The sequence below is a fragment of the Triticum aestivum genome, chromosome 5A, assembly GCF_018294505.1.
Source record: "Triticum aestivum cultivar Chinese Spring chromosome 5A, IWGSC CS RefSeq v2.1, whole genome shotgun sequence".
Lineage (NCBI taxonomy): Eukaryota > Viridiplantae > Streptophyta > Magnoliopsida > Poales > Poaceae > Triticum > Triticum aestivum.
In genome coordinates this window covers 29,449,160-29,462,246 of record NC_057806.1, presented here as the reverse complement: position 1 = coordinate 29,462,246, position 13,087 = coordinate 29,449,160, and the positions used below count along the sequence as shown (strand labels likewise).

The 13,087-nt window shown below is 48.3% G+C and overlaps 1 pseudogene; it reads right to left on the bottom strand.

The window, feature by feature from the left end:
- Positions 1-10,206: 10,206 nt before the first annotated feature.
- LOC123102102 (9-cis-epoxycarotenoid dioxygenase NCED5, chloroplastic-like) lies at positions 10,207-12,731 on the bottom strand (annotated as a pseudogene).
- Positions 12,732-13,087: the final 356 nt, after the last annotated feature.

Here is a 13,087-nt window from a genome sequence, read left to right as displayed (position 1 = left end):
GGTAGATTCTGATCAATTTAAATTAAAAGCCTTTCACAATTTGAAATCTCTAGAAATTCTAGATATAGTCTTCAACTAATATTTGGGAGCTACCAAAATTATTTAACAGTTATAGGGCTAGTTTATCCCCTACCTACAATTCAACCCTTTCTAATAATCATAATGGGTTTATTCTCCTAATAAATATATTAATAATCATTAAAGAGATATTTTTTTATCCATCCAAGTTTGTCTTTGTCACATGTCTGCATGATGTACTGTATAGATACCCAGCCTTTCGTGACTTGAACAGGTGCTCCAAAGAAAATGGAACTGAATAGTTCATTACCCTTGCTAATAAGTTGGTTATTTATTTGGTCTCCCCTGAAATTTGGGAGCTCCCAAAATTATTTCAGAGCTACCAAAATAATTCTATATTTATAGGACCAGTTTATACTCTACCTATAGTTCAACCCTTTTCAATAATTAAATTGGGTTTATTCACATAATAAATATATTAATAATCCCTAAAAGAGATGTTTTTTCTACCGATACAGGTTTGTCTTTCTAACACGTATGCACCATGTACTGTGTAGATAGATAGCCCACTGTGACTGTAAGAGGACCTCCAAAGAAATGGAATTGAACGGTTCATTACCTATGCTAATAAGTTGGTTATTTATTTCGTGCTATATTTTGAGGTCATAGTATTAAAATCACATTAAGAATCTAGTTACAGAAGAAAAAAAGTAAATGAGAAATAACCCTGATCCCCAAGATAGCGGGGGGCACATATATTGTAACTGGTCAGTGGTATGCTATATTATTACGAATTGATTGTTCCTTATGATCATCTCATAAGCATCCTATTTATATACCTTTAAGGATAAATTAAACCCTCATCTATTGCAAAGGACTAAAACCCTAAATCTAGTCAATTTACTAAATTACCCTTTCCAAATCCTAAATATTTTGGCAATGGCCTCATATTCATTATGCGGGTCCTGACAAAAATTGATGGTTTGCAAGGACATAATTTGGATATTCTTTTATACCATAAACCCTATTAAAATGCAATATTTAAAGAGGATGGATTTTGATCTATTTAAATTAAGGGACTCTCACATCATCAAATCTCGAAACTCTAGATATAATCCTCCACTAATATTTTGGAGCTACCAAAAAATATTTCACAATTATAGGACCAGTTTATCCCCAACCTATGGTTCAACCCTTTTAATAATTAAAATGCATTTATTCTCCTAATAAAAATATTATAAATCCTTAAAATAGATACTTTTCGTATCAATACATGTTTGTATTTCTCGCAGGTATGCACAATGTAGTGTATAGATAGCTAGCCCTTCGTGACTTAAAGAGGTGCTCCAAAGGAAACGGAACGGAACAGTTCATTTCCTATGCTAATAAGTTGGTTATCTATTTGGTGCTATACTATGAGGTCACAGTATTAAACTCAAATCGAGAATCTTGTTACATAAGAAAAACAGTAAATGAGATAATATCTTTGATCCCCAAGATAGTGGGCACCACGGATATTGTAACAACTCAAGTGCGCAGAACATTTTATTAGGAATTGATTATGCATTATGATCATATCATAAGCATCATATTTCTTTAATTTTATTATGAAAATAAGGATTAATTCAACCTTATCTTTTGAGAAGTACTAAAACCCTAAATCTTGTCAATTGACCAAAATTGCCTTTCCAAATCCTAATTTTTCTTTGGCAAATGGCCTCATATTCATCATGTGCATCCTCCCATTTTTTATGGTTTGCAAGGACTTAATTTGAATTTTTTTAACCTTAAACGCTATTAAAAATGCAATATTTTAAAAAGGATATTTTTGTTTTTTTAATTAAGGGGCTTTTAGTTGGTGAAATCTCTTGAAACCCTAGATATAGTTTTCCACTAATAATTGGGAGCTACCAAAATTAGTTCACAATTATAGGACCAGTTTATCCCCTACCTACAGTTCAACCTTTTATAATTAAAATGGGTTTATTCTCCTAATAATAATTTTAATAATCCCTAAAAGAGATTTTTTTTGTATCGATACATGTTTTTCTTTATCACAAATATGCACCATGTACTGTATAGATAGCTAGCCCTTCGTGACTTGAAGAGGTGCTCCAAGAAAAATGGAACTAAACAGTTCATTACCTATGCTAGTAAGTTATTTATATATTTGGTGCTATATCATGAGGTCATAGTATTAAACTCACATTAATAATCTTGTTACGAAAGACAAAAAAGTATGTAAATGTGAAATAACCATATCTTATTATTGTGGGAGCATAGATATGAGGTGATTTTGGCTGATTATTGCGATCAATATAATCCAGTGCATCTTCGCGGAATTTTTAGTGACGCAACTGCTCCGCCCGTGGACAAGTTGATTCACTTGAACCAGTCAACATTCATCAACAGCTGTTTCATTCACGATGGTGTGTTTGTGTTGGATGAAGTGATCTATGATGTTAAAGTGGAACACCTGAAGGGTGTGTTTCTCAAATTGTGACTAGCCTACCTGTAGATTGGTTGAGGCTGATCCAATCTTGGTTTTCCATCCAATCTAGGCCAACTAGCTCCCGCTTAAAATCAAGATCTTCGTGTGGTGGTTCATCCATCACAGGTTTCCGTCAGGCATAGAGTTTGTTAAGCAACATGGCTAAGGCAATAACCTTTTCCTTACTCGAGGTGTTCCCAACACAGGGACACAATTTTTTTCATTTGTGTTGTCCAGTTTGGCAGTACTCGTGGGCTATTTTCGTGAGGCTATGGCGACACAGAGGCTGCCCTCATACCCGGGCATTCCTTTGCCATTCGAGATGGCTTTTCAGTAGGAGGAGGCGACTCCTTTAGGTTTGTTTCACCGTGATGGAATGCACTGTTTTGAACACTCGTATCAAGTTAGTTATTGAATGAGTGACCTTTGTGCATGATTCTGACTTGTTTAAACCGATGGCTTGTATGTAGTAATGGAACAAGCATTCTAAGCAAAAGGATAGTAGTATGCTTGATGCCATAATGGGGCACTCCACGGCCACCTGGTGTCTCGCTTCAACTTCCTAGCCTCTTGTTCCGCGGCTAGGCGGTTTATCTTTCGTTGTGTTTTTGGCCCTAGCAGACTATATATATATATATATATATATATATATATATATATATATATATATAGGGTCGCGCTATTCCTCACCTATATATATACGCGTTATTCGTCACCCTGGGTGAGGCATAGTTATTCTTCACCCCCCACCCCTCTATTTTACCATCAATGCACCGTAAATTTACGTTCCCTAAGTTTTGTCTTATTTCCGACGCAAAAAGGGACCGTAAGAAAATATATAATCGCCGTAAAAAATATTTTATGTTATGTAAAATTACAAATATAAAAACATAGTCTAAAATACACATAAACTGCAAATTTTCTTGTCTTATGACCTATATTTTTATTTTCTTATGTCAAATTTTACGTAGTGAATCAATAGGAATGTAACTATTTGAATTTGAAATGTAATTTAATTATGAAATGATCGCAAGATTACCTCGGGTGAAGAATAACTTATTCTGCACCCTGGTTGATGAATAGTAACACTATATATATAGTGTTTTCACGTATATAAGAGTACAAATGTATAAAGGAAATATATATATATATATATATATACATATATATATATATATTTCCTTTATACATTTGTACTCTTGTACTTGTTTTGAAAAGTTCGCTTTATCTGTAATGCATGGCGAAAGCTTGATTTATGTGAAATAATCAATGAATATTATTAAGCAAATTTGATTATGAAACCTCGCAAAAGCAACAACTTGAACAATGTAAAAGGTACCGCACCTTTCCTGTGACTGTCACTCATGGACTGGCTATCAGCACTTGTATAGTTGCAAGTGTTGTACAACGTACGTGGATCGGATGAGCACAAGAACGGAGTTTTCATGCGTTATGACGGGCGGTGGCTTAAGCTGCGCGGCAGTTCAACCGGACAAACGTACGCCGGCCGCCGTGCCATGCCATGCAACCAAAAAGCGTGTCTTGCTTCTGACAAGGACTGCGCAAAGGAAAAAACAAATGGTTCTAGTGCCAACGTGAAAATACGTGAGTTCGGCCGCTCCCCCGCTCCCTAGGGTTCCCCGCCGCCGCCGCCGGCTCCCCCGCGCGGAGCCGCCGCCGCGGCGGCTGGAGCCCGCCGCCGCCGCCAGCCCCCTCCTTCCCCCGTTCCCCTTCTCCCCCCCCCTCCTCGCCCCTGTACCCCCGCGCCGCCTCCCCGAGCGAGGCGGCCGGGGGCCCCGCCTCCGCGCGCCTCCAGCACCTCCCCGCGCGCATCCCTCCCCCGCCGCCGTCAGCCTGCGCCGCCGGCCCTCGGCCGCGTGATGCTGGCGGCGGTGGGCTTGCCCTTCCCCGCGCGCGGTCCTCCCCTGCTCGGGCGGTGATGGCCGGCGGCGGTGTGCTTCGGCCGGTGGCGGTTCGGCGTCCGGGTGTGGAGGCCGGCGGTGCTCGCCTTGGTGGTGCCGCCTCTTGGCGGCGGGGTGGTCCGGTGGTGCTGGCCGGCCGGGGGCCGTCCCCGGTCCAGATCTGGGCCCGTAGGGTTCCTTCTGGGTCCGTGCGGGTCGGTTCCGGCGCAACTGCAACGCTCTCTGTATGAGGAGGCTGGGGAGCGGCTTGGACTGGGTCAGCGACGCCGGCGGCGTACCAGCTGCTGCGCGGAGGCGGGAGCTGTCCGGGCCTTTGAGGGCCCGGCCGGGCCTGTGGGGCCACGGGCCCGATAGGCTCCTGCCATGGCGTCCGGTCGGCTACCGTCGTGGACGGTGGAGGTGGGGCCCTCCCGTATGCCGATGGTGCTGTTGCTCTAGTCCCGGCTCCTCTTCTCCGTTGTGCAGACCATCTTCGCGGTGCTGTGGTGAGACAGCGTGGGAAGCTTCGTGTTCGTGTTGGCGTAGGGTGGTGGTCGGTCTGGTGGCGAGCTCCGGAGTGCCTGAGGGAGAGGCTGGGATCGGGAGAAATCTTTGTTGGCTTGGCCGACACCGACGTGGTGGCGCATGAGGGTGCCGCCGGACCTTCTTGAAGGGCGTCGGGGCTACCCTTCCTCTCTCCTCGCCGTGTACCGGGGGAAACCCTTGGCAGCAGCGTCGTCATCGTCGCGTCCCTTCTTGGAGGTGTTGTTGGGTACAGGCACTTCGGAGTCTCGGACCTTGGTGGGTGATCTCCGGTGGACGCAGCGGTCACGAGGCTTCGTCGTTTTTGTCGATCCGCCGTTATCGGCATTTGTTTCTTTTCTTTTTTCTCTTTCTTTTTTTTTGGGCGTGTTTGTGCTGCTTCCGCCCCAGCCCCTATCGTCGGTTGTATCGGTTGGTTGCTTTGTAATACAAAGCGGGGGAAACCCTTTTTCGTCAACGTGAAAATACTTACGTATTTCTCAGTCTAGGTGTAAGAAATAGAAAACCCACTATTTATTTTGCAGAAATATCCATCAGTAGAAGATATTTCTCTTCTTTCTATAGCAAAAGATCGGACTTTACTGGTTTGCTTTTTTTTACGAGAACATTTTCGATCTATTCATCTTCAATCACGACAGTACAATGAACATCTGAAATAATAAAAAAAATGCATCTAGATCCGTAGACCACCTAGCGACGACTACAAGCACTGAAGTGAGCCGAAGGTGCGCCGTCTTCATCGCCCCTCCCTCAGCGGAGCCAGGCAAAACTTATTGTAATAGACAGTCGGGAAGTCGTTTTGTTAAGGCCTTATTGGACCAGCGCAGCAGAACAGCAACCGTCGCCGTTGAAGTGTACCGTAGATCGAAAGGATCCAACTTGAAGACACACGAACATAGACGAACTACGATCAGATCCGAGCAAATCCACCAAGAACAGATCCGTCGGAGACGCACCTTCACATGCCCACCGACGACGCTAGACGCACCACCGAGACGAGGGCTAGGAGGGGAGAATCTTATTCCACCTTCAGAGAGCCGCCATTGTCTCGTCTTCCTGAGCACTACACAGACCCTAACAAAACTCGAATGACATCTAAAACGGAGCCCTCCAGATGGCATATAAATTCATTCAAAAAACAATGCTTTGTAAATTTGATCAAGTATAATAACAAATCAATATCATTATATCCATCATTAGATATATTTTGATAATATATTTATTCAATATTGTAGTTATTGCTATTTTTATCTATATATTTGGTCAAACTAATTAGAATGGCAAAACCAAAAAAATATATAGCCGAAGATGAGAAAGATAACTAAAAAGCAATTTCCTTGTGCAGTGCCTGACCGCCTGTTGGGAAAAGAATATCAAGGCCGTCGGAGGCCATGCGCTATTTGGCACATGAGAGATGCGCATGCATGATGTATTCACTCACACAAGACACAAAGACACAAGAGACAAGCAGGGGCGATAATTGGTGGCCTCTGCCCAGGGTCCGGGAGAAGGTGTAGATATTTCGGGCATAGGGACTCAATCTTTTTCAAGGATAAGACGCACACACGCATCATATGGGACGCCTTTCTACGTGTCGCGTCCATCACCTTCCATGGATGGATCGCACCAGCAGCGGGCGGCCGCCAGCAGCTAATCTGGCTAGCCAGGACAAGCAAGGGGGAAAAGAGAGAGAGAGAGGCACATTGTTCACGCCATGGCTGGAGTTGGACGGTCGTCGATGGAACCACCCACAGTTGCAGCCGGGCGAAACACCCAACCCAACCGGTGGAGCGGTTGTTTTCATCAAGCAGAAAGAAACCTTTTCCCGTTCCTTTCCGGCGCCGATCCATCGGATCGGCTGGCTGATTCCTGTCCGCGCCGACCGCCGAGCGCGTGCCGTATCTATTTCCTCCCCACGGAACGTCGAAATCTAGCGAGAGGACGTGGAGCTCCCGCATTGCAGCAAGAGGACGCCGAGCGCGTGCCGTATCTATTTCGCTTCCACCAGCTCTCGCCGGAAGAGGACGTGGAGCTCCCGCGTTGCGTTAAGAAAAGAAGAAGAGACTGCGCCTAATCCTACCTGAAACCAGACAGCCGCCTGCCGTGCCGTCTATTTCGAGAGCCAGCGTATGTGCGAGTAGGGGTAGACGGAGTTTGGTCGTGCCGAACATGCATGCATGGCCGCAACTGGGCTGGCGCAGCAGAAGAAGTTTCTGGAACGCTAGGGCTGGAAAAGATATCGCTTCCAATGAGTCTGTCTGTCTAGCCATCTAGATGTTTGTCCGTGTGTCTCTCTCTGGCCGCTGCAAGTGCGGAGAGCCAACATGGACAGGGGTTAAAAGGTTGACGCCGAAATCCCCTTGGAAGGCAGGAGGTTGACGGAGTCTTCCAGAACCCTCCTCCTCACAACTGTCTGCTGTCCGAACCTTCTTTTCTTCTTCGCGGCTCCGCATCGTCATCTCATGACTCACTTACTTGGCCACTCGGCACACGCTTCTTCTTTCTGGCGTGCCTGAGTTAGGACAGAAAAGGAGTCTTCTCCGCTGCCAGGATTAGTTTGTGTTTCTCCTCCTTTCCTTGGTGAAATGCTCACGGGGATGCATGCGGCCAAGAAATGACTTTTCGGGACCAGGGAATTGCTAGAGGGAGAAGCAGTTGGACAATCTGATTGTCTTGCTTCTTTGTTGGCAGAGAAGGAAGAGCAACTCAACTTCTTATGCAGCTCAACAGTGTCTTCTTCCCGGCTGCTTCTTGATTTCTACGAGGACATGGGAAATAAAAGCTGATTTTTCTTTCCTTGAATGCCAAGATTTTCTTTATTAAAGAAAGATTATTCATGGACTTTGCATCAAGATGATCATGTAGACATATTACTAAACAAAAGTAGCCGTCAAGTACTTAGGTCGATACAAATCTGCACAAGCACTCATAATAAAATAAAAATTGTCACAACTGGCAAAAATAGGACCGCCATCCAAACCGGTTGTAAGTTTCCCGTACAACTGAACGGTTGCACCCATAAGTCATATGCCCCTTGGCTTCCTCATGGCTGAGTAACGACCATGGACGGATCCAACGCGGTAGGTGACCTGCAAAAAAATTGTGATGCTTTGTTTGTTAAAAATCACGACATTTTGATAGTTCCATATAGTCCAAATTAATGCACACACTCCGACTTGAATATGCGCCGCTGTTTTAGACTCTACCCCATTTAGCCACGTCCCAAATAAAGCGACAATGCTACTAGGAGGGCTGACATTAAAAGATACATGTAATGTACACCATAGTAATTTGGATAGTGGGCATTTGAGAAAAAGATGTTGGATAGGCTCATCTTCATCACAGAAACAATACCGTTTACTACCTTCTCAAATACGCTTTGTCAAGTTGTCCCTAGTCAAAATAACTTTCTTGTGAACAAACCACATTTAAAGGCACCTTAATTTTTCAAATGTGAAGCCACTTTGGGATTGGCTTAGTTTTTATCACCTTGAATGCCAAGATGATTTTGTCTTTTGATGCACTAATCGGTGGAGAGAGCAGTGACGGCTGTTGGGTTACCTGCTTCATTAGCTCAGTGTAGATTCCAGGAACGTGTGAGGCCGGGTGATTTTTTGTGCACGCTAGTGTTTGCTGTGTGCATGTTATTTATCCAGAGGTCAGGTGTACGCTCATTTTGTTTGTATCTTCTTGGCTTCATTTCGATTCAACAAATTCGACTTTTGTGAAGATAATTTGTTAGGGTTTGTGCCGTAATCAGGAAGACCAGACAATGGCAACTTTCTGAAGATGGAATAAGATTCTTCCGGCCCAGCCTCTATCCCGGGGGTGCTTCTAGCATCGTCAGACGGCATGTAGAGGTGTGTCAGCGGCGGATCTTGTGAGATCCTGTCGGGCATTTGTCTTTGGTGGATCTGTTTGGATTGGGTCTTCGTTCGACTACATCTGTGTGTCTGCAGATTGGATCATTCCGATCTACACTTCTCTTCACCGGCGATGGTTGTTGTTCCGGTGCGTTGGTTTTATGGGGCCTTACTACAATGGCAAAAATATTTTACCGGCTCCGAGGAGGGAGGAACGATGACAGCAACGCCTTTGGCTCGCTCCAGTGTTTGTAGTCGGTGGTTTATGGAATTGGATGTATATTTTTTTTACTTTTGGTGTTCTTTATACTATCTTGACAGCTGATGAATAGGTCGAAAGATTTCTCGCAAAAGAAGGGAGATTTACAACACAATAAAACCCTTAAAATTACAGTGAAATCTCCATGTTTGGATCACAGACCAATTATGATTGGAAGGTTGAGTTCAATTCACCACAACTCTTGCTTTTCACATGCAAATTCACCCCCCCCCCCCCCCCAAAAAAGATTGAATGGAGGACGGTGGTCTCCAATCATCAATTCGCCTCAAACCGAAGGCAGGCATCTGAATCAATTCTCCCCAAATTGAAGGAGAAGGAGACAGACACCACCAAACAAACAAAAAGATGAGCAGCCCCACAGATTGTGTGTGGTGTAGGGGCGAAAGCAAGCAAAAGGCAAAGAAAAAAAAGGCAACCAAGCAAAAGGCAAAGGCAAAGGCCGGTGTTTTAATGTGGCACCAACCTTGCTATGCAAATAATGCGGCCGCACGCAGGAACAGGAACAGGAACAACAAGCCAACAGAAACCCCACAAGCCGACACACACGCCCGGATTTATCTGATGAGCACACCAGTTCAGTGAAAACAAAGAGACTTACTGAGTACAAAGATAAGTAAGGGATGCGGCGTTTCTGCACCCAGGCGCAGATGCTCTTTGTCTGAATAGTAAAATCGTTTAAATAGCATAAAAATTCAAAAAAATTGAATTTTTTTGGTGCAATATGGTCGAATGTGTGATGCCTGTGCTAAATTTGGTAGAGTTTTTACATTCGAGTAGCTCGTGGTAAAAAACTCAATTTTCAGGCTTGTGAGAAAGTTTGAAAAAACACAATTTTCATACCTGATTTTTTTTGGCGGGCGAGCTCCTCCAATGTTGTATGCCCACGGATTTTCGCACGCACCTCGCGCACTCAAGCATCTTGCGTCCAAAAAGGTTTCAGGTTTTTTTTATTTTTTTACGATTTAATTTAATTTAGTTTTACTGTTCACCGATATAGATGAGCCCGAGCTCCGAGTTGAATTATCGGTGAGCAAGACAATTCAGTCAGACATGATAGAAAGAGAGAGGGGCGTTTGGTGAGCAGAGCAGAGCACATAGACACATTGGAAGGAAGATGAACATGATCAAGCTTTACTATATGACATGACAGTGATCATGAGGAGTATATATACACAGCAGAGAAAAGGAATTGAGTCCCCAACAGCACCTCAGTTGCAGGAGTCACTCCAGCTCCAGCACAACTGGGTGGTTCAATTCCCCTCTCTTGTCTCTCTCTCTCTCTCTCTAGAAGAACAGAATCCAGCTGAGCTCTCAGCACCCTGTACACCCACAGTGCCAGAGCTTCAAGCTCTCTCCCTCCCTAAACTCCACTAGTATTACTACCCTAACTGATTTACCATTTACTAATATGGGTAAAAGGTGAAAAGGTAAAAAAAAAGTGACCAAAAAACCAAGTGATGAAGAGAGAGTGATGGTGTGTAACCGCCGCTAACTGTATCCATGCCTTGGGGCAACCGCTTCCGGGGACCTCCTGTGTGGCTCCCTCTGGAAAAGCTTTTCCCTCCACATTTCTGCTCGTCCTCTGCTTCTCTGCCTCCGAGAAGCTCGGAGTGATGAGAGCGAGAGGGCCAATGGCGGGGGCAGGTGTGGCCAAAGAACCAAGGAATCGATTAGTGCTGGGCGTCGAGGTCGGCGGCGCCGATGAATGTGCCGTGGAAGCCGTAGGGGACGCGGGACGGCAGCTGCACGGTGGCCTCGAGCCGCATGTCGGCCGCGTTCACGACCAGGAGCTCGGATGTGCCGGCGGCCTCGTCGCGCACGAAGGACAGCACGTAGCCGTCGTCCTCGGCGCCGGGGCGGGCGTGCTCGCCGTCCATGGGCACGAAGCACGGCTCGCCGCCGAACCGGCCCTCGCCGTACTCGAACTTGGTGAGCTCGCCGGTCACCAGGTCCACCTTGGCGAACCCGGACACCTTGGGCCACGGCTCGGCCACGGCCAGGTAGGCGTACCTCGTCTTCCGGCCCAGCATGTTGCGGTTCACCATGCCCACCTCGAGGTTCACCTGGCTCTCCAGCGGCAGGATGTCCGCCGCGTGGACTCGCCGGTGCGCGTGTTGAGCCGGATCTCGGTGAGCACGCTCTCGAGGTGGTCGTCCGTGTCGTTGAAGATGGAGTCGGCGGGGGTCATGCAGGAGCCGATCACCACCACCTCGTCCGTCTCCGGCTCCTCCCACGAGTTCCAGAGGTGGAAGCAGAAGCAGTCGGGCACGTCCACCCACATCATCTCCGACGAGTCCTTGGCGTACTTGGGGAGGACGCCGAAGCGGGAGGTCTTCTCCTTGTCGAGCATCACCGGCGAGCCGCCGCGGAACATCTCGGCGAGCTTGAACACCATCTGGTGGTCGGGCACGACGACGAAGTTCTCGGTGATGGCGAAGTCGTGGATCATGGTGGGTTGGTCGAGCTCGATCTCGACGTCGGCGGACTTGGTGCCGTCGGCGTGGAAGTAGAAGTACTTGAGGTACGGCTTCTTGATGACATCGTAGCTGAGCGCGAAGAGCTCGCCGGAGACGGGGTCGAGCTTGGGGTGCGCGATCATGGCGCAGTCGAGCTGGCCGTCGAAGTCGTAGCGGCCGACGGTCTCGAGGTCGCCGCCGGCGGTGACGCGGACCTGGTACGGGAGGTCGTCCTCGGACATGGCGAGGAGGCGGCCGTTGAAGTAGACGAGGCCGGCGTTGGCGACGCCGGTGCCGTGGGACGGGTCGACGAGGCCGCAGGCGCCGCGCGCGTAGAACAGAGCCAGCCTCGCGATGCCAGAGTGGCCGTGGAGCTCGCCGATGGTCTTAGGGAAAATGGGCCTCCCGACGGCGCGCTCCTGGGAGAGGCGGGCCGTCTCGGTGTAGCGGCAGGCGTAGGACTCGGCGGCGCCGTTGCGGATGCGGATGGCGTGCACCATGCCGTCGCCGTCGAAGAGGTGGTGCCCCGCCGTGGGCTCGAAGCAGGGGTTGGCGCCGTTGCGGGCGTAGACGCCGTTGATGAAGGGCGGGATGCGGCCGGAGACCGGGAGCGCGCGCACGGGGGCCTGCTCGCCGACGGGGGCGAAGTTGCCGGCGATCTGCACGGCGGGGTCGGCGGTGCGCGGCAGCGCGTGGGGCCGCTCCAGGACATTGTGGATGAACCCCTCCTCGAAGGCGTCGAGCGCCGCGGCCGCCGCGCGCTGGAAGAAGTTGAGGCCGCCCTTGCTCTGCCCGTCCTTGCTGCTCCCCTGCTTCTGCGGCGAGGCAATGGCAGGCGGCGCGGACTGCTCGTACCCGGGGACCTTCCTGGTGGAGGGCGATGGCAGGTACGCCGGCGGGCGGGCCGTGCTGGTGGAGGCGGCGATCAGCACCGAGTCGGCCGCCGCGGCGGCCGCGCGGGGCGCGAACCGGACGGAGCTGGTGCCCCGTCGGCGCCCATTTTGGCGCTGTATCGAGGAAGAGGAGGAGGCAAGGGGCTGCGCGGACAGAGTCTGCATCGCTGGTCCTCGGAAGAAGAAGAAGGAGAAGAAGGCGGGAGTCCGGCCGGTTCGATTCGATTCGATGCTCCGGCGAGCGCGGATGATTGGCGTTCGGGTGAGAGGGGAGAGGAAGTGAGGGAGTGAGATGAGATGGGGAAGGGTGGGAGTGGGAGAGCTATATTTATAGAGTTTGGGAGGGGGGGAGGCGGGACAGGGGAGGGGAGGGGAGGAGCAGGGGGGGAGTGTTGAAACGGCCCAAGGTGAGTGGCAGGAGACCACGTGGTGCCTCACTCCCCATTTCAGTCACGACCGCGTTCCCTTTGGAAAAAAAATTTATGAGACCAGGTCTCACGGTTAGTAGGTAAAACCCGCCCTGATGCATGATACGTGGTATTTATAAATCCCAAAGCATCTAATCTTTCCTCTCTTAATTTCAAGTGAAGGGTGAGGTAGATGTTTTCTGATTTATGAATGTCACGTGTCATTCATCAAGAT